Genomic DNA, 20,327 nt, shown 5'->3' with positions numbered 1-20,327 from the left:
CTCAATGCCTCCCCTTCTTGAATCCTGGGTTCTGGTATGACTGGAGATGCAGTCACCCTCTAGTCCGCTATCTTGGATCGCCTTCTAAGCATTTTAAAAGCATGATTCTCTATGCCACAGTTGCGTTACATCATTGTGTCAGAAAACTATAATATTATAGTTAAGCAAAAAATAAATTTAAATCAGTTAATTACTAACTTTATAATACTTTGCTTTCATATGAGTAATATAAGCTTCATATGTGGCACACTCATTTGAGATGTTTCCACTTTCATCAAAATTTACACATTTTCATTATAGTTCCTATTTATTTATGATGAAAAACTCTAAATGTTTAGTACTTTTGGGATACTATTCAATTTAACTAAAGAGGAAAGGTGAACAATTACCTTCTACACTTATTTCAAACAAAGAAGGCTTTCTGTATTGTGTTTTTCAGCTTAATAATTTCTTAAAATCAGACTACTGTATCATCTCTTTACATTTGATTATAATAAACACTTTACCATATCAAGGCTTTGTTTCTGCTGCTTTCTATCTTTAATGTTAAGAACAAAGATTTACATATCTAGGGAACATTTTTTTTTTTTGAAACTGATAAACTTTACAAAATATTTAAAATGAGGAAGAGGTATATCTTACAGAATTATTTAGTTATATCATAAGGCAATCAAAGAAGACAGAAATTTTCCTATCATAAATTTGACATATAACATGACACTCTCCATAAATCTGAAAGCTCGTTGGTTATAGCAATATGATCATGCCATGTTGTCACTGTCACTGAACTTCAATGAGTAGATTGAATGAGAAAGGAACAAATTTGGTGACTGCACCAAGGTAGAATTTGTCCTGAAATTCTACCAAGTGAAGGCATATGGCATGAAGAAATGAAGAAAGCCCTTCCATGATCAAAAGGATAAAAATCATCAAAACTGCAGAGAGCAATCTCCAGGAACAACAGCAGGCTGCAGTAGGTCATGTCCACTTGCAGGCCCACTCACATCAGCATGGCCCACGGGACATCAGAGAGCTGTGCATGAGCCAAGCTGAGAGCCCAGAGTCACAGGTTGGATGTAGTATTTGATGGAGTGAATCACTTGTGTCATCAGTATATCTCCAAAATTAAACTCTTCACAGGTCATTTCTCAGCATCCATCTTCCATTTGGTTATTTCCCTCTTCTATATCCTGGTTTCCCAGAAAAGAAACTTCTTCTTTGCTATCTTTCCTTACAAGTGTGTAACCACTCTGGTTTACTCCAAAGCAGCTGTGCCCATTGTGCAACCATAACAAAAACAGTGGTTTTCCCAAGAAAAGAACAAGAACAGACAACACTGTGACAACCAGCAGCACTTTCTGCACGAAGTCCTGCCCTGGGTAGAGGCCACTTTGCTGAGAATATAAACATGTTGATGAATTCAATCAGGATGCTGAGAGCCTCCCTGGAAGTTTCTGCCAAAAACATGAACCACTTATAAACAATAATGAGGATAAGGTATCTGAAAATGCAGAGCATGAAAAGGAGCTCAGGGATGGAAGCCAGGAAAATACTGAATTTCTTTCTGAGGTGCTGTGTTGCCACCCGCAGCAACAATCCTGCGGGAATTTATCGGAGGTGGACATGAACTACTTTTATTATCTTTATCTGGGCTACTTCCTTGCTTGTTTGCTTGTTCGCTAGTTTATAGAGGAAGAGAGGTTTTGCTTAATTTTAGAGGTGCTACTCTTTCAGAGAGGCTACGCTTATCAAAGGTCTACTGCTTCTTAAAGGTGGGTCGCTTCTTGGAGATGGGGGGTGCGGCGTGCGGTGTGCGTCTCACAACCTGCGACCTAGAAGTGTGTTCTTGATCCTGCATTCTGTGAACTATCAGAGGTGCTGCTTATCCTCCGTCCTGCGATCTGCGATCTAGAGTTGTCTGCTTAGTCCTGCGTTCTGCGATCTAGAGGTGTGCCCTTAGTTCTCCATCCTGCGATCTGTGATCTGCGATCTCCTCACAGGCAAAGAGAATGTCTTATATACCTAAGGCAGCCAATCAGCTTAGGATTAAGTAGCACGGTTGGAGCATGCACCACGGTACCAATCAAGAAAGAATGAGGAATATCTGTTGACCACTAGCACAGAGGAGACATTAACTAATCAGGTAAAAGTAGATCACGCCGTGTTAACTCTAATTATGCGCCACCTCTTGGCCCAATGCCAGCCGCCATCTTAGGGCTACTTTAACATGTCTCTGCAGTGCTGGGTCAATCCCAAAGGGCTAAGGGCCTCAGAATGCTCCAGGAATGGCTGGGTCCAACTGCAAAATACTGTTGTGCCTCACGACGCTGTCATTCCAGAGCACTATCTTCTCATGCTCTTGAGGAGTGCTACTGGAGATGTATATGGCAGGTCACGCAGATCCACCTCAGGACAGCAGACCTCGGTGATGAAGCACTTGTTGGTCACATCAAAGCTGCACATGTTCAGCATGTGGTAAATGCCTTTCATCTTCACCTGGATGACGTGGCTGTACACCGACTCAGCGGCTTTACACAGCACTTGCCATCAATAATCCTCAGTTTTGTGCAGCACAGTGTAGAGATCCTGAATCTGAGTATTCAGCTCCTGCTGAATCTCTTTTCGCTCCTCAGCAGTGTTTGGATAGGGGTAGATGTGGCAGTGTTAACAGGCACATATCTTCTTGACCATGTGGCCAATCTGCTCTCCCCAAAAGGATATGAAGAACACGTAACATTTTATGACTTCTTCTTTTTCAGAATCTTCCAGGGACTTGTGCAGCTCTGCATGGTGTACCCTTTGTAGACCCTCCACAGCTCTTCTTCAAATGCGTCCACTTTTCCTTGGAGAATTAGGCCAGACACAAACCCCAGCTTTACCCCCAGCCTCTGCATACTGCTATAGTCCAGGGAAGAGTCATTCTCCAAGGACAGGAATTCTTCACAGGTGGGCTCAAACTCGACATTTTATTTAAGGAAGGTCCTTGTCACCCGAAGTATGTGAGTGTACTCGATCAGTTCAAGCAAGTTCATTCTCAGTTTCTCCCTGTTCTTGGTGACTTCTTTCAGTTCAACCTCGAGCTTCTGCAACTGCTCCTACATTTCTAGAACCTGTTTTGGAGAGGGTGCAGGAGGACTGGCCTCTCCCTCAGGCAGGGGAATATTAGCTCTAGCAATTTCCTGCACCAGATAACAGTCTCAGAACTAGACCAGGTGCTTCTCGCCCAGCGTGCTGAGGCACTCACAGGTCACAGGTCGTACCCGACCGCAGAAGAGCTGCACTAGGATGTGGGTTCCCTCAGGTACAGGGATCCCATGGCCTGCAGCCTGTGGCTGGAGGGACCCGGCAGAGGCTGCAGCTCTGGCCCCATGAGCACGCATGGTCAGCCTGGGAGGCCCAGGCCTCTGGCTCCTCCTGTAGCCTGCCATGGCCAGTCAGCATGGGCTGAGCTACAGGGGCCGCCTGTGTCTTGCCACTGCGGCCACCATGGCCACTGCTCCAGACGCCGCCTAGGGAACTTTTCTTTATGAAAATCAATCACTTTAAAAAGATTTTAGGGAAAGACATGAGAAATAAGTTTTAAAGTTCAGATTTGTTTGAATTTGGAGGAAAGCTTTCAGGTAAATTTTTATACTTGCTAAAACAAAAGAGGTCAAAAACCATAAAAACATGCTTGTGGAATTCCTTTACTGTCACAACAAAACCAAAACTATCTTCAGAACACTTACTTTAATAATCTACACAATATACTTGACCATTATCACAAATTCATACTATGGCTTTACCCTTTCCATTCTGAATGAAATTAATATCAATCTAATATTTTCTTCTTCCTTATCAGAAGAGTCCGGTTTGGACTCAGGCAATCTGAATCCCATGTGAGTGATCCTAGGTACCTCCCCAATCTCCACAAGGCTCCTTTTCTTCACCTTTAATTCCATATTCTGTATGATAATCTTTACTGATTAAGACTTATTTCATCATTTAATAACCTTTTAAAAAGGATATTAAGGGACTGGGGTTGTAGTCAGTGGTAGAGCAGTTGCCTGCCTAGCATGTGTGAGGCACTGAATTTGAACCTCAGCCCCACATACAAATAAATAAAATAAACGTTCATTGACAACTAAAAAAAAATTTTTTTAAAAGGTATTAAAATGACTAACCAAAGTACATGGAGTAATACAATTCTAGCCCTTCCCAAGTACAAAAAAGCCTTGGGTCTGTTTCTCTACCTGTAAGCAGGAGAACTTCTTGGCAGCAGATTAAACAAAAGAATGAGTCCAACTTAAGCTATCTCATTTAATTTCTTCTAAACTTGCTTTTCTTTTCTCATAATGCTATGTCTAGCCTACTATCAAAAGAAGAAATTATAAATATTTATTATAAATGAAATAGTAGAGAAGCATTAAAAAAATGAAACATGAAAAAGCAAGTACCCCACAAGGGAAAACATCTGATTTCAGATGTAACTACACAGAAAGCTAAAGTCTAATAATACTGATAGCATCGAGTCACTTTATCAAAAGTAGTTCCAAAAAACAATTAGAAAACTGCATTTGAGGAAAAAACAGGAAACAAAAAAATTTCACATTTGTAGAAAATGAGCATCCTAGGGTCAGCTGCATGGTTGCATAATAGAACATTTAGGCAAAAACCAAACAACTGCATAAAGTCAGAGGCCAAAGATACAGTAAGGCCATCAAAACCATCTCCAAAATATATGCTCCAAAAACATCTATTTCATTCATGCTCATCTTTTTAGACTCTTCAGGCAACAGCTTAACTAATTAAAATTACCCAGAAATGGGAAAAACAAAATAGCAATAAGAGCCAAGTCCTAAGTTCAAATAAATGTGACATCATCTCCAACAGTTTGGGCATATGCTCATTTATGGAAGCCAGCCTCATGCAGGTTGAAGAATCTCTCCAATATGCTAGTTATACAGATAAAAAGGCAAGATTCAATTACAGATATAATGCTTGCAATATATTTATACTTCAGCATATAAAAATACTGTTTCTAAAATCTTAACTGCTTTGTAAAGTTCAAAGTGTCACATTATATATAGAAAATTAATTGTAGAATATGAACATGTACACAACAAAACACCTCCTCAAGTCCTGACCAATCTGAACTTTCTCCCCCTTAGGGCAGTCAATCATATTTATCAACCATTTCCAGTTATTTTACAAGGTAGCATCTAAAATCTACATAGGAAATGACAGAAAAAAATGGTCTTAAGAGTAAGGAGCAGGGGATCAAGAAAACCAGTTCAAGATCTGGATAATCAGCAACCTGTTATTTGATCTAATCAAACCATTTACCATCTCTGACTCAGTTTATTCATTTGTCAAATGTGCTGAGGGAAAAAATGAGGGAATATGTTTCTAAGTGTTTGAAAGAGTAAAAGGCACTATAACAGATTCATTATTAGTAAAATTTTAAAACTCCAAAATCAATCGCTTAACATAATCTTTCTTTTGGTACACAGAATTGAAAATTCTATTATATTCTATTTTAAAATATACTGTATACAAAATTATAATATATATAGATATATATACACACAAACACACACACATATATATGCATATGTATATAGACACACACACACACACAAAAGAGTAACCATTTTTAACAGACCCTGATATGTACCACTCACCTTAAGAAATGGAACATTACTAATACCTTAGAGGATCCCTTGTGCCTGCCTTTTCTACCACATTTATTTTCTACTCTACACCATTCTAAATTTTGTGGCAATCACTTTCTTTTATTTATGGTATCACATCTATATACTTTAATCTCTTCTTCCATATGCATCCATTTATATTCCTTCCATCCATCCTTTCTGTTTTTTGAACTATATATATATGTGAAAAATATATACATATTATACTAAATATATTTGTCCTTCAACTTCTACAGTATTTTTCTCAGAGCAATTTTTTCACATTATCTTCTAATTTGTAGCGTATCTCAAGGTTAAAGGAACATATTACACCCAGAGAAAGCAGAGAAAATGAGGTACAGTAAAGTTAGTAATTTGCCCCATTATTTGACAATGAATGGACCTTTCTATAGTCATTCTGAAAGTAAATCAAACCAATAACTGTTGCAGAAATTCATAGTATATGCACATATTTTAATTTAAATGAAAACATTTCTCTAGTGCTAGGAAGAAAATTAGTTAATATTTTTATATTGATTTTACATAACTGGTATTTTTTGTTTAATATTGAAGGGGAAAGAATATTAAGGAATACTGATGATGTAAAAATCCCAAACAATACTCAAATATTTCCTTAAAAGGAAAATAAGAACAGATTAAATAAAAAATATCAAGAGAAGTGTTTTCTTTTAAGAGATGGACTACCAGAAAATAACCATATTATGGAATGTTCTAATTAAAGAAGATAGCTCCTGAAATTGGTAATCAGTTTGACAAAAATCAGTCTGAATATATCATTCACCTGAGCAAGTGGTGGAAGGCTCTCTTTGCACATCTGCTGATTTGGTCTCTACATTCCAAAACAGTTGTATCCAGCAGTGGTCATGTTGGAGCATAGAGCTCGCCTCAAGCTGGGCTGTGGAATTCATGCATAGCAGCACTAAAACAAGAGAAACTCCTTCAATTACAACAGAATACTCCTGTTTGCAGTCAGTCAGGTTTTGCAAACTTGAATCACATGTGAGCTTGTTGCAGGAAAGATGAAAGTAAACTATGACAACTGGTAGAAAAACAAACCTGTGTATAAACTTCCACTTGAGGCAAAACTGACAATGACTGAGCAACAAGCTGTCAATACTGAAGAAATCCATAGTGAACCAACTCTCACCACAAATGGGTAATGAAAACAGTGACTCATCAAAGTATCACGCTTTGAATTAGTGTTTCCTGTAAAATCAACTTGCAATGTGCTCAACATTTACTCTCTTCAGCTGAAAGGAGAAAACTAACCTTTTCACATGGGAAATTGAAATCAGTTGGGTAGAAATGTTTTTTAAAATGATACAAATAAAAATAGCTACAGGGAAGGAAGCATCTCTACAGCAATTTTAAGAGGGCAGTGAAAGTCCCTATATCTTTCTAAATCCTTCCCTAAGCAACAAGATTCTTGGTTTTGTCAATATGTAAAAGCTAACACCCTGGGAGAATAAAAGAGGACTGAAAAGCAGGTTTTGATAAACAAGTGGGATTGAGATGAGGGGGAATGCAAAAAATGTCTTGGTCTTCTATGGAGACATGCCTATGGGAGGGTGCTTCAGCCCAGAAACACCTGAAAGTTAAGCAGTTACCAATATGGTAAGAGTATGCATATGTAGGAGAACACTACAGTCCGTAGTTAGACTCCTCTGGTTTTTATGCTGCCAGTGCTGGGTTGAATAAACAATTCATTATTTAGCAAAGTTCTTTAGTTGTAGACACATTTGGGTTTGGAAGTATTAAATTGTCAGGGACCAAGAAGAAGTTCTCATTCTGAGGACGTTCTGACCTTTATGATAAGCAGCAGCCCAGGGAGCATTTTGCGGTTGCCTCCCCTGCACAAACACCCTGCAGCTGACTCAGGCATCCTGCAGCTGAAGGCTGATGGATTCCCGGAGCGCGCCCCCTCCCCACTCCCGGCTGATAGTTTTGCCTATGGCCCGCCCCCGCTTCTCTTCCGGGATTTCACCTTCCCGCCGGCGTGAACTTGCACCTTATCAGGAGCCCAAAAGAAAAACACAGCCAACCAGCCTGTGTCTCATCATACCCCTCATTCCCTCAGCATAAATACCCTTGAGAACAATAAAAATTTGCAGCTTGATCAGAATTCCTGTCTTGCTGTCACTCCCTGTGTCTCTTGTCCCTTCATTCCTTCTCTCTTAGGTTTGCCGTCCTGCGTTGATGTCCCGTGGGTCGGGACAGTTGGCGCCCAACGTGGTTGATTGGAACCTTTGCCAGAGAAGCGAACGCCGCCCTCCGGGGAAGACTTGGCCAAGCGGGATTCGGGATCGCCTCGGTAAACGCGACCGGGAGTCAGATCCAGGAGGAGAGTGAGGCCGGCGCAAGGTGAGTGACACACCATGGGACAAGCAGTTTCGTCACATGATTTGTTTCTGTCGGGTCTCCAGGAGGCCCTCAAGACTCGGGGAGCGCGTGTTAAGAAAAAGGACTTAAAATTATTCTTTTCATACATAGAGGATTTGTGTCCTTGGTTTCCCCTCGAGGGGTCAATTGATGGTAAAAGGTGGCTCAGAGTAGGAGACTGCCTCAAAGATTATTATGAGACTTTTGGTCCTCAAAAGGTGCCTGTCACTGCCTTTTCTTATTGGAATTTAATTAATGAGATTCTTAAAAGTTCACCCTTTAACAGTGGTACTTTAAAACTTGTAAAAATTGGGGAGCAGGCAATACAATCCACCTCTCGCCCCCCCCTCAGCATGCCCTTCAGTTAGTATTCAAATGCCCCCTACTCAGCCTTCTCAGGACCCTGGGACCCTCCCAGACCCCGGGACCCTCTCAGACCCCACCTTACCAAAAGAGTCCCCTAAAAATCCCCCTAAGATTTATCCGGTTTTAAATCCCTATGATGACGTGACCCCAGAGGAGGAGGCTACCCTGGAGGAGGCAGCAGCTCAACACCATTCTCCAGACCTGCCACCTCTTAAAAATCCACTTCCCACTTATACACCCCCTGCCTTTCGTGCTCCGGCCCTTCAGGGACCTACTGTCCCCCCCCCCCGATATTTTTTCCCCGCTTCCCTTGCCTAATCTAACCCCTTTACGTGAGTCTCTCCAACATAGGCGGGAACAAATCCAACTTTTAAAAGAACTAAAAGCCCTTGATGCCGAACTTCGCTCACTGGCCTTGGGCACGGAGTTAACACAAACTGGCCCCAAACCCCTTAATACTCGTAAGGTGAAGCCACGTGGTCAGCCTGTTCTTGCCTTTCCAGTCACTCGCAGTCAAGCAGATCAGCTCGCACAGACTAAAGCAGAGGGTCTAGAAGGAGGTCAGGAAAAGGAATCAGGGGAGGAACAAGAGGTAGAACCAGAGGGAGAACAAGAGGAGGACCAGGAATCAGGGGATGAGGAGGAGCCCACCTCTGGACAGAGTGGAGCCCTTGGTTCTTATAAAAGGCTGAGCCTCCGTTTTCTTGAAAGACTTAAAAAGGCTTGTGCTCAGTATGGTCCCACTGCACCTTATACACTGGCCTTGCTAGAGAACCATAGTACACAATGGCTCACCCCTAATGATTGGAAATTTTTGGCCCGAGCCACCCTCAGTGCAGGTGACTTCCTGTTGTGGAACGCAGACTTTAAGGAATACTGTCGGGAAACTGCCCAAAAAAATTCAACCAAGGCTTCCTCTAAATCCTGGACCTATGTTAAACTGGTGGGTAATGCGCCATTTGATACTAACCCTAAACAGGCACGCTTCCCTACTGGGCTCCTAGCACAGGTTCAAACTGCTGGTTTGCACGCTTGGAGACGGCTCCCTCAAAAGGGCTCGGCCACCACCTCCCTAGCAAAAATTCGTCAGGGTCCTGACGAGCCTTACAGTGACTTTGTTGCCCAGCTTAATCTACCTGCGGAGCGCTTACTTGGACCAAGTGAAAGCGAGAGCTCCTTTGTAAAATATCTTGCCTTTGAAAATGCCAACCCAATATGTCAAGATGTTCTTCGGCCCCATAAAGATAAAGGGGACCTTTCTGACTTCATTAGGCTGTGTGCTGGGGTAGGAACGGCCCATGCCATGGGTCTCGCTATTGGCGCCGCCTTCACCAAGGCCCTTCACAACCCTGGCCCACGTACTTGCTTTACTTGCAAACAACCTGGCCATTTTGCGCGAGAGTGCCCAACAGGGAGACTGGGTCAAGGACCCATATCTCCTCAAACAGGGGCTAAACCACCTCTGCTCATCCTTTGCCCTAAATGTGGTAAAGGTTGCCACTGGTCCAAGGAGTGTAGATCCAAGACCAATGTCCTTGGACAGCCTATTCCCTCTAACTTCTCGGGAAACTCCTCTCAGGGCCAGCCCCTGACCCCGACTGCCCCCAGAACAAACCCAGGGGCAATAAGGTTTGTTCCCTCTCAGACTCCCAACCCAATCCAGGCCCCCTGTCCTTCTCCACAAACACCTCCCTCCATCGCGCTACCCCAGGCAGCGCAGGATTGGACCTCTGTGCCTCCACCGATACAATATTAGACTCTATGCAAGGACCCCAAATAATACCCACTGGGGTTGTAGGCCCCCCTCCACCTCATATGTGTGCTCTTATTCTTGGGAGAGCTTCTACCACCTTACAAGGTGTTCAGGTCTTCCCTGGCATCATTGATAATGATTATACTGGAGAAATTAAAATACTGGCCACAGCTATTAACGGAATAGCGGCCATCCCTGCAGGAACAAGAATTGCACAATTAATACTCCTTCCCCTCAATTCAGGAAATACTCCCGCCGCCCAAAATTCACCACGAAACATGGCCTCTTTAGGTTCCTCTGATGTGTATTGGGTCCAACCTATCTCCCACAAAAGACCCACTCTTACCTTATTTATTGAAGGAAAGAAATTCCAAGGGATCCTAGATACTGGTGCGGATGCCACAGTTATTTCTCAAAAATATTGGCCATCAGAATGGCCCCTCACCTCATCACTAACTGACCTTAAAGGAATAGGGCAATCAAAAAACCCCTTAGTTAGCTCCAGGGTGCTCAATTGGACTGACACAAAAGATAACACAGGAAATAAAGGAACTGTTACCCACTTCATTGTTCCTGATCTCCCTGTCAACCTTTGGGGACGAGACATTCTAAGCCAAATGAAAGTTATTCTTGCTAGTCCCGACTCTTTAGTCACTCATCAAATGCTTCGTATGGGCTTTATCCCTGGTACAGGCCTTGGGAGGCTAGGACAAGGACAGGTTGAGCCTGTACAGCCCATACAAAAAACAGACAAATTTGGACTTGGGTATTTGGATTTTTAGTGTAGGTCCCTGACCCTCCTGTACCCCATGCAGACAAAATTATTTAGGAAACTCAAACTCCTGTGTGGGTGGATCAGTGGCCCCTTACCCAAGAAAAATTAGAGGCTGCCTCCATGTTAGTGCAGGAACAGTTGACAGCCGGCCATGTGGAACCCTCAACCTCACCCTGGAACACTCCTATTTTTGTTATTAAGAAGAAATCAGGCAAATGGCGCCTTTTACAGGATTTGCGCGCTATCAATAAGGTTATGCGCCCGATGGGGGCACTACAGTCAGGCATCTCTACACCGGTAGCTATTCCTAGGGACTATTATAAAATGGTCATTGACTTAAAAGATTGCTTTTTTACTATTCCTTTACATCCTGATGACAGACCCTATTTTGCTTTCAGCCTCCCCCGCATCAATTTTCAGGGCCCTATGCAAAGATTTCAATGGAAGGTCCTTCCCCAGGGTATGGCTAACAGCCCTAGTCTTTGCCAAAAATATGTTGCTCAAGCAGTAGACCCTGTGAGAGAGCAGTGGCCACAAGTTTATATATTACATTATATGGATGATTTGTTAATCGCTGCACCTAATACCTATGATCTTAACAATTGTTATTAGATCAAGAACAAGCAGCCCCAAGATGGTTACCAGAATGCCTGGTCAAACAGGTCAATGATTTACCACAACCCAGGGACGGAAACCTTCCCCCTGAGGATGAATCTTCCTCTCTTACAGATGCAGCCGACAATCTATGTGAAAAATCCCCTGAATGGCCAACCCTGTGACTGCACACCATTGCTTCTCTGGATAATGGCTGCCTGTTCACTGCTCTCCCACAGCCATGCAGGACTTGAGGACCCTGCTAAGGTCCCCTCCTTTGCTTGCTGCTTATCATATCTATAGGTCCTTTGATATTCAATGAGATCATGGCTTTTCTTAGAGCTCATATTGAGGCTATACTGGCGAAACCTATTCAGGTTCATTACCATCAACTGGAGATGATGAATCGTGATGGTGATCTTAAAAGACCATCACCCCTGTGAGCTGAACTGGACAGCCAATGACGGGTAAGATTCGTGAGAGCTCATACCAACCTAAGACAGGAAATGAGGGCTAGAGCCTCATTATCCAATGACGGGTAAGGATGTTGCTCTGTCACGGACAACCTAAGACAGGCGCAGTTCCCGAGGGATTGTCACTCCAGCGCTGTACCTGTACGGGCAAGTCACGCCCATGCCTCGCCACATAACCTTTATCACCCCTTTAAAATATGGCTCTCAGAATATGGTCAATAATTTTATATAAGAAAGGGGGAAATGTCAGGGACCAAGAAGAAGTTCTCATTCTGAGGACGTTCTGACCTTTATGATAAGCAGCAGCCCAGGGAGCATTTTGCGGTTGCCTCCCCTGCACAAACACCCTGCAGCTGACTCAGGCACCCTGCAGCTGAAGGCTGATGGATTCCCGGAGCGCGCCCCCTCCCCACTCCCGGCTGATAGTTTTGCCTATGGCCCGCCCCCGCTTCTCTTCCGGGATTTCACCTTCCCGCCGGCGTGAACTTGCACCTTATCAGGAGCCCAAAAGAAAAACACAGCCAACCAGCCTGTGTCTCATCATACCCCTCATTCCCTCAGCATAAATACCCTTGAGAACAATAAAAATTTGCAGCTTGATCAGAATTCCTGTCTTGCTGTCACTCCCTGTGTCTCTTGTCCCTTCATTCCTTCTCTCTTAGGTTTGCCGTCCTGCGTTGATGTCCCGCGGGTCGGGACATTAAATTCCTCATCAGAGTAATTGCTATGGACTTGGTTAAGCTGTTAGTAATTTTTTTAATCATAAATATAGACAGTAAAGTAAGATTAACTTTAGAGGCATTTTCTTTCAAAGCAGCAATTTAGATTAAAATCGAGTATAGCAATGCTATTGTGAAAACAAGCCAGATTCTCTTGCCATTGCTTGTTTTCTTGACAACATGTTTCATTCATCTGAAATGTTCCAACATACATGGAATACTTATAACTCCCAGCACAGTTATAGATTCATTAGATAGCCCAGTTTGATGTTTAAGGGAGAAATGAATATCTGAAAGATATCCACAACATGGCTCCAAATAAAAGAGCTCACTGAGTTTCACTAATAGAAGGAAAACAAAATACCATGTCAAATTTGTTAGCTTCAGATAGAATAGATCTCAACAGAGAAGAACTCTGAATGTTTCAGAAATGTGTTTTGCAAGGGGGATGCACATGTCTACTTAAAATGCATATATACTAATCCAGCACCATGCAAGCATTTTATTTTAATAGGCTACTATTATAAGAGTTCTTTTTATTTCCCTGTCTCAATATGGCTCCTTGAAAATATCCTTTTTAGAGCAAAACTCTGATAATGCTCATTTGTATATTCCCTAACGGTCTTTCTTACAACACAGTAAACTTACAACATAAATTCACTAAGGTGCTAGCTATTTCTCAGTGTCCTGAGAGTCAATATTTCATCTTTTCTATATTTCTTCTTAATGTGTAAATTTAGGATCTCTTATATAGATTTTATGTATCATTATAGGCTTTCTTTAGGGACTCTGCTTTTGTTTTTGTTATTTTTGGTTATGTACCCAATTTTGAGATCTTGAGTGTATCAATACTAACAAATAATTACTTGAGAGAGTTCTGCAGGCAGAAATATTACAGCAATATATTATACTTTAATAAACTTGAAGTTAAACTTTATTTTTATTGTTAACCAATATTCATTGAGTATCTACTGTGTGCCAAACATTGCAGAAGGCAGTGAGAGTGCACCAGTTCAGGGGTGAGGGGCAGCGGGGAAGCTGTGCAGGGATGGAACCCAGGGCCTCACACATGCCACACAAGCAAGCACTCTACCACTGGGCTACATCTCCAGCCCTTTTGCCAAATTTTGTTTGAGGCAGGAACTGGCTAAATTGTCCAGGAGGGCCTCAAACTTTCAATCCTCCTACTTCAGTATCCCCGGACCATCTCAACTGGCTTGTGGAAGGCATTTTCTTAGTGCAGAAACACTGAAATCTTCATGTATGGGCTTGTACTACCTCTAAAAATTCATTCAATTAATATCAAATGAATCATTATTATGGGATTTCTGTGAGTTGGGCCAAAACACATGATACAGACTTCTTGAAGGAGTATGTTATTACTGATTACTATTCTCTAAAATTACTAAAGTGAAGATTATCTATAGAACACTATCAAAACAACTTGCTTACTTTGGAAATGTAATAACAATGTAGTAAGGCCGGGCATGGTTGCACATGCCTATAATTCCAGCAGCTCAGGAGGCTGAGAAAGAAGGATCAAGAGTTCAAAATCAGCCTCAGCAATGGTGAGGAGCTAAGCAACTCAGTGAGACCTTATTTCTAAATTAAAAAAAAAAATACAAAATATGGCTGGGGATAGGGCTCAGTTGTTGAGTGCCCCTAAGTTCAATCTCCAGTACAAAAAAAAAATGTAATAAGGAAATCTATAAAAATGCACAGAAAATACTACAAAAGAAAATGTAAAGGACCTTTGGACATATATCTTGTTTTTTTCTATCTTATTTCCCATGGTCAATTTCTGGCCATGATTTCCCACCATTAATATCATTGCTTATCTCAAATATATAAAATGAAGTTGCAAATGTTTAGATGCAATTTACATTACATAAATGAATACCTCACAAAAGATTTAGTTGCATTATTGTATGTGATATATCTTGTGGGGTTTTTCTTCTTTTTATCTCTCTTTTGACAAACATGTAGGATCCCTGTTGGCAAAATTATTTATTGAGTAAAGGTGGGAAAAATCCAAGTAGACAGAATGGAGAGATGTATCAAAAGCATAAGTTAGGATAATGAAAATGTGATGGACTGACAGATCTGACTCCATGAGAATGTTATAGGCCAGACTCGAAGGGAAATGACTAAACAGACTCCATTTTGCTCTGAGGCTCCATGTTATGTAGGAAATAAGCTTCTCCCATGGGAACACCCTGCCTCTGTGCCCTTCATCAGTTACTTGGTGTGACATGTTTAATAATATACAATGGCAACTCCTATGTAGTAAAGAATTGCTCTCTTTTGATTCCTATTGCTCCTAAACAATGTACCATGTGAATAGTGACTGTGTGGATGATAGCAACCATTCTTTAGTTTGTACCTAGGTAAGGGTCATTCTGACCCACTTCCCCCTCTGTCGATGATCTCATGTTAATATGTAATTTTGAATCATAGCAACAGACACTTATGATTAATGTGATTTTTGGTATAAGAACCCCTACAACCCTGTGGTCAGGGCTGTTCTCCCAATAGCCATTTTTTGGGACATTGTGTGAGACAGTCAGCTGGTCAGCTTAATAAAGCCTATCAAATTTGGATTTCTCAGTGGTGATCGGTCTGTTCTTAAGTTGCGCCCCATAACAGAAAACAAGAAACAGCAACCTGGACTACAACTCTGACACACACAAAATGTGAGTGTTAAGGACTACTGTTTGGACAGAGAACTTGGATGTGACAAAAAAGGTATTGATGTCTAATGTGAAGGAGTAATAAAGGTCTTTGTTTGAGGCCCTTTGTCTACAGAACTGAGTACATGAAATTTCTCATCAAAGTTTGAAATCTGAGCATATTTTACACTGGCTGAATTGTACAGTGGCCGCATTGTGAATTCCAACACAAGTTATACCGAAAAGTTGTTCTTTATGTTGACAAATACTACACAATAAGCACTATTTGGGCAATTATCTGCTATCTGTTCCTTTCAGTTTTAACAGAGCATTAATGTTTTTGCCTTTCAATCTCCAATAACATCATTCAAAAACATCCTAAAAAAACTGACTCAAAAAAAGTACTCATGTATATACAAAACCAATTTATGAAACATATTTAGGTCTGACCTTCTCTCTCTGGAGTAAGCCTTTGTCTAAGGAGATGGTTCACAGTGGCACTCATGGTGATAAAGCACTGTGGGCCCAGAGTGTCCTCGTTTCTGCTGCTCAGGATGTTTATTGCTTCAAAGATCTCATCACAGTGAATGAATTGGCAGATGATGTCTACTAACCCCAGTTGTTCCTGAGTGAGGCTAACTGCCACAAAACATATAAAATTAGGTGAATCTTTCAAAATACAGAGTAACAAAAGCAAACAACTTTTCCATAAGGGAAAATGTTTTTTTTAAAAAACAATTATTACTTGCATTAAGTGCTAGTATATGGGTTTGGTCCCCTTCTCAACTAATACTTTCTATAAAATATCTTGGTACAACAGGAACACATTTATCCTTTTAAAATGAAAGAAAATCTACTTTTAATCTTAGAGGACCAAGAACATAAAAAGAAAAGTTCAGGGAAAGGCCTTCTCTTCTAGTTGTCTTCTACAGTCTTTAAAAAAACACTGATCTCATTTGAAACTAACAATTTCTGAGTGTTAAATGACAATAAATATGAGACCTTTAAAGCATGTTTCTGTTTTGTTTTTCATATTTTAAAAATGGCTAGCTATCTTGTTTGTCTTCATCCAGTGTTTACTGAGTCTACAAAAACTTTTCAGTACAAATAATCATAAAGCCAAATGAGAAAATGTGTGTGGAATTACTTTGTAAGTTATAAAGTACTATAGAATATTACTGCAAATCTTTTTATTACCATCATCATATATATCATATATTACTATCATCATTATAACCTTTTTATAGGTTATAGGATTTTTAAAAAGAAATTAGTTAATGAAAAAAATGAAATTCTTCACACTGAAGACAGAATTGGGGACGGCAATTAATGTAGAAATAGGGGAGCCCGTCAAATTGAGGAAACAGAGGCCATAAGAGTCATCTGCCTCTGGAAGTTAGAGACTGCCCCTGGGAGAATGGAATGTCAAGGATCTCCGGAGTCCATTGATTACCAAATTTACCTGCCCTTGTCAAGAATTGCAGGCAAGGAGCTGTGAATTAATGCACCCTGGGCCCTTGCCTGGCTGAATCACTTTGGCCCTCCCCCTGCCCCATCTTCTCACTTTTTATCTCACCTGCAAAACAGGGCCTAGTCACATAGGCAGGAAGGAGAGATAAGGGGGGAGAGAACTGGAGAACAAAAGAGACCTTAATCTGTAAAAGATGTAGGGTGTGCTCACATCTGGAGAATCTAGAACATGAGCCATGGCCCCCTTCTCCCTCCTAGGAGAAGTCTGTATTATTACTGCCTTTAAATAAAACCTGCTTAATATGCTTGCCTTGGCATGCTTCTCTGGTGTTCAAACTTCAACATTAGAGAGAGCAGAACTTGTCACCGATAAATAGCAGTATCAACACCAACTTCGGGTGCCATCAAAATAAACACTTGTGCTATATCTAACAGGATTTAAGTTGATAGGGAATTGCCCTAACTATAGTAAGCAGTAAAACCTGACTATTTCTTCTGGGTTGGTGCAATCAACAAAAGTGACTATCCAAGTCTTCATGAGCCTACAGTCAACACTGGAAGTCTTCTCCTTGGCAGTAGATATTAATGCACAAAACTTTGCAGGAAGCTGAAAATATTTGAGATTTGTTGATTCTATCCCTAAGCAATGTAAGCTCAAAGGCAGAACTGGTGGCCAAACAAAAATGGACAGAAAGCTGCAGAAGCAAGCTTTATTGGAATTTGGCTCTCGGGAGAAATTCCCAGCCCCCCAGGATACAGATCAGGGTGGAGAACTGGAGAAAACTGCACAGGGCCCCGGCTGCCCAGGGTCTTTGTAGGCTGGAATAGGTGGGGGTTCTGCTGAGTGATAGGTGGACGTAAGGGTCTGCCCCCATTTGATTGGTTGCTGTTTGGCACACTGCCCTCTGCCTCAGTCTTTTTGTTCTCCCTCATATAGCAGTTCAAATTCCAACCTAACATCCCGACCTTTTTGGCAATAGGGCACCAGAGTCCATCTGGCTACTTTCTGCATGTTAGGGTATATTGTGGAGAAAAAAAATGTTAGGGTTCTAGGTTGGTGGGGAGGCAGGTATAAGAGTGTAGGAGCATCTGGATGTATGTCACCCTGGCAACCTCACTCATGCAGTTCCGGGCAAACCTGAGAAGACAGGGAGCAATCATTAGTATAAATCCTATCACAAATAGGGGAGTAAGGATAGGGGTCATCCAGGTACCAGAGTGGAGTTCAGTCATTCTGGTCAGGGGTCATTTGATTCTTGTTGCTTCAACCTTTCATTTAGATGTCTGAGAATTTCAAATTTTTTTCATCAGATGGGTTTCACTGATGTAGTAATAACATTCTTCTCTTAAGAACAGACATGTTCCCCCTGTGTCCGCTGTCAGAAGATCTAGCGCTAGGCGGTTCTGTAAGGAAACTTGAGCAATAAATGTTCTCTTGTATGGATGCAGTGGGGGGGGGGGGCAACAGATGCCTCTACTGCCTTCTGAAGTTGCTGTTCTAGCTTTTGGGTGGCAGAGACTGCATAACCACGTCCTCTTATTGGTATAACCTGTGTTTAGTACAGATATCTATATTTCTGTGATTTAGGGCTAGATAATCATACTGGCAAGCATACACTAAGCCTACCTGTGTAACTTAGGAGGATCTTTAGATCTTAAAGTGATTAAAAACTGCTAACTCTGGCATTTTCTCTTTATAGTTATCAGGTACATCTGCCTAAGAATCTCACTTTTGTAGTTTCCAGTCTTTATTTATTCTATGGGGTTAACACAAGTGTACATCTTAGGTTGCATTTAACTATTGTTTCTTTTAAATGACCAAGAATGGCTATATTTCAGTTTTAACTGTTTTGCTAGGTGTTTAAGACCAAACTGGTCAAAATGACCTCTTCCTGTCAAAGAGTCAACTGAGTTCTTGCAGGAGTCACTCATAGGGAACTTGAGAGCAGTTTCTTAGCTCCGTTAGTCCTGTTCATTAGGCAGGGTCTCCTTGATGAGGTGGCTTCCCTTGGAAGCATCATGGATGTCTTCCTTTTCCAATGACCCTTCTCTGCAGCAGGTACACTCATTGGCTTTTCATCCTCCAGTGGTCTCATAAATCTCCTGGATCAAGAGGTCGTGTGGCCCAGAGTTGCAAAGCTCCTTAGAGAAGTTCTCTTGTTCCCTGGATTCAGGCTGACTCCGAGGGCAAGAGCCAAATACTGGTTTTCTTGACTCATTTGTTTTAATCTCAGTCTCGAAGTTTGATTTTAAACATCCAGCAAGCTAGTCTCACCAGTCATAAAGTAAGAGTACTGGGCTTTTAACTTCACTGTCTATAATTTTACAGTTATTCATCCCCTTTTATCTAATTGGGGTCTATATTATTTGTCCTATTGGTGATGGCTTACTATTTCAAGTTAATTTACATTGTTTGCTCTTGAAGCAGTACTTCTGCAAAAAATTAATCAGGCAACAGTTATAGAGTTTATAAGGAAAATACAAAATGGAATCACCAACAGTAAACCAGTTTGTGTAATAGCTATCTTGAATTTTGGCTGAGTTATTCATTATATCCCCTGTTTGAGATCATAGTAATCTTTACAATAAACATCAAACTTTTGAACACAACTGTAAATGAGCTAAAGTCTGGCTTATTTTGGAGCCATTCTAACATGCAGCAGGGTAGGAGGCAGGGCCTTATCTCAGGCAAGGTGGGGCTCCTCACAATGCTCAGGTAAAGTGTTCTAAATCTGAAGATGATTTTTGCCTCTTTTGCCATGACCACATGACCAAATTCTTAAGTTCAGTGAGGGGCAAAGGAGGACTGGAAAATAAAGATTTATAAACACAGATTTTAAAGATTAAGCTGAGGTCAGATGGAGCTCTGTCCTCTGAAGGAAATGCAGATCTAAAGAGTTATGTCAGCAATCTTTATATGTCTTATTATCAGGTTAAAGACTATGTAAGCATTATTTTTTGTTTTCAGGAAAAAGTTACACAGACTAGGACATCTATGTAACTTTTCCACAGCTGCAAAGTGCAATGTTAGGAGCTCTGTGTAGCTCTCAAGAAAGTCCACTGTCCAAAGTTACTGTAAGGCAGGCAGGAACCAGAGAAGAGAGCTGATGAAACACTGGTTATCTAGCAAAAGAATTCCTTCCTGCCCAAGAGCTGTGTGCCTGAGATCAAAGTCAGAGTTGATAGGACTCCTGCACAGAGCCTCCTTAGGGAGGGTACTGCCACAGCAGTTAGGAATCTTGTGCCCCTCTATAGAAACACTCCCAGGAACTAGGCATGCCACAGCCATGAGGTCATCAGACTCCAATCTTGGTCACTATTGTCCCATTTTTTGCTGTCGCCCTTCAAACTCTTTCTTAAATGTCATTTTAAGAAGTTTCTAAAGAATAAAACTTAACAGACACAATGTCAAGAGTAAATTAGTGTTTTTAAAAGA

The 20,327-nt window shown here is 41.3% G+C and overlaps 1 pseudogene; it reads right to left on the bottom strand.

Moving 5' to 3' along the window:
* Window positions 1-761: 761 nt before the first annotated feature.
* LOC124982735 (V-type proton ATPase 116 kDa subunit a 2-like) lies at window positions 762-3,428 on the bottom strand (annotated as a pseudogene).
* Between the last annotated feature and the right edge of the window lie 16,899 nt (window positions 3,429-20,327).

Source organism: Sciurus carolinensis, chromosome 4 (assembly GCF_902686445.1).
Source record: "Sciurus carolinensis chromosome 4, mSciCar1.2, whole genome shotgun sequence".
Taxonomy (NCBI): domain Eukaryota; kingdom Metazoa; phylum Chordata; class Mammalia; order Rodentia; family Sciuridae; genus Sciurus; species Sciurus carolinensis.
This window is presented reverse-complemented; position numbering and strand designations above follow the sequence as displayed.